The sequence below is a fragment of the Arachis ipaensis genome, chromosome B03, assembly GCF_000816755.2.
Source record: "Arachis ipaensis cultivar K30076 chromosome B03, Araip1.1, whole genome shotgun sequence".
Taxonomy (NCBI): Eukaryota; Viridiplantae; Streptophyta; class Magnoliopsida; order Fabales; family Fabaceae; genus Arachis; species Arachis ipaensis.
The window spans coordinates 39,768,781-39,771,264 of NC_029787.2; positions in this window are offsets into that span (position 1 = coordinate 39,768,781).

Here is a 2,484-nt window from a genome sequence, read left to right on the forward strand (position 1 = left end):
TGTGACCGATTTTAGATTTTCAGATTAGGCATCAGCGACCGATTTAGCGACCAATTTCATCAACGACTGATTTTAGCGACCAAAAGGTGGATCGCTATTTAGCGACTGATTACCTCAGTGACCAATTTAGCGACCAAAATATTGGTCGCTATTTAGCGACCGATATTGTTTGGTGAGGGTTTGGTGGCCTTGGTTAAAAATCGGTCGCTAAAATCAGTCGTTGTTTCAAATTTAGAGACCAAGGTTTTAGCGACTACCAAAATCGGTCGCTAAATTGGTCACTATACTGATAATTTCTTGTAGTGACATGTGCATCTAAGAAGAGTTCTACAGACATATTTGTTGAATTGAAGGTAAAAAAATAAATATCTATAGAAAGTTCAACATAAGAAAATAGTGTGTTTTACAGAAAAGACCATGAACTATGTTTTTATTATGTAGACGCGCTTTACAAACAAACATGCTGTTGAGTTGGATATTGCATCAAAGGAGAAAATGAAGTTTATAGAATTGTACATTACAGAACTTCTTGCTAAGAAATCTGTCCAAACTCCTAACAAGGGATATGGTAATTGTTGTTTATTTTTATTTAGTTTTAAAATTATCTTAGCATATTAATGTACCTTTTTTTCTCTAAATTACTATCTAATGATTTGGGAGTTCTCAGTTTCTTCTGAATAGACTTAGATTGTTGTATGCATGTTAATATTTTCAGTGTTAGTTGAATATTCAGACGAAATAGTTAATGACAGTCTAGATAGGGTAGAGACTGATTCAAAAGACAATTTAGATGATATATCATTTGTTAGAATTGACATCTCCATATAATTTGATCTCAATAAGGTTCCAGAAAACAATAAAACTTTAAATGGCCAACAAAGACAAGATGATGTGCATGTTACAAATAGGGACTTCAATTTAAACAAAATGCAATAGTTTAGAGATAACATATAGATCTTCTATCATGTGAAGCCAGTAAATTCTTGACAGAGTATTTTTGGTTAGGCCAATACGATTTTGAAAAAAAATTTGGACCTTTTATTTTAAGACTTAGGTTGATTCCCTTAATTTAATAGCTTGGGTCACAGTATTACATATTTGTCTACTTTAAAAATTTCCTAATATAAGTTTAGTAAGGTATAACTTCAAAAAAGTTTAAATTTAATTTATGCTCGATGAAAATTTGTTTTAATTTTATGAACTCAGACTTATTATTATCTTTTAGATTTATTCTAAAGATCTTATAGTAAATGAGGAAATCTAATTAGTAAATTTGTTCACATGATTAAACAAATATAACTTTTAATTGATTATTTTTTTTTGCGTAAAATAAATCCAAAAATAGTGTCACAGTTTAAGTAAAAGTGATTCAAATATATTTCTCAAAATTTTTTTTAGAATATATAAAAAATTAAATATGGGCAAACTCAATTTATTTACTAATAAAAACTTCTAAGTTTACGAAAGGCAACATTTTCTTATTACAATATTGAAGAAAGTAGTGAGAACTTAAGTAGATTATATCCCTGTTGATTTTTTAAAAAGAGACAATATCCAAATATGTATGTGAGGATTTAAATTCATTTTGCAGCAGTTAGGATGAAATTGCCGCTAATAGTAAAACATAACACGACTTCTACTTTTTCCGTCCCACTAACCGCCGCAATATATCAATTTTGTGGAAGTTACACCATGCCAAACTAATTGTAGAACCGCTCCTTTTCACTGCATCAACTGCTACCATTATTTATTTTGCGGCTAATTTTTTAACCATCACTATCTACTGAATTTGTTGTAGTGTATATAAATATAGGGTAAAATATATTTTTTATCTTTGAAGTTTGTTAAAAGTTTTAAAAATATCCTTAAGTTTTATTTTGTTTCAATTTTATCTTAAAAATTTTTTATTTTTCTCAAATTTATCCCTAATGGCTAATTTTTCAAAAAAATTATGACCAATTCAACAATAATTTTACAAGAATAACTTTCAACGCAAACAAATCAAATATAGTTATCATGCATTATTATTGGATTTGTTTTAAACTTTTTGAAAATTTAGTTGTTAGGAGTATATTTGATTCAAATCAAAATTTTATAGAACAAAATTAAAACAAAATAAAACTTAAGGATATTTTTAAAATTTTTGATAAATTTTAGAAAAAAAAAATATACTTTACTCATAAATATATTTATACATATATTATTGTTTAATTTATTTTTAATATATTTTTTATTTTAATATTTATTTTATATATATACACCAAATGAAGCAAATGTAATCCATATAGTGTAAGTATTATAGTACCCTAAACTAAAACTCCTGCGGTCCTTCCCCCTTAAATTCCTTCTTCAAGACCATGTCCTCTTATATGAGTTTAAATTGAACATAGTCATTATCTCCGACATGTCTCAATAGTGAGAGGAATTGTATGTTTATTAAATATATTGGTTGTTATAGTGTCTAAAATATAGTGTTTAACTTAT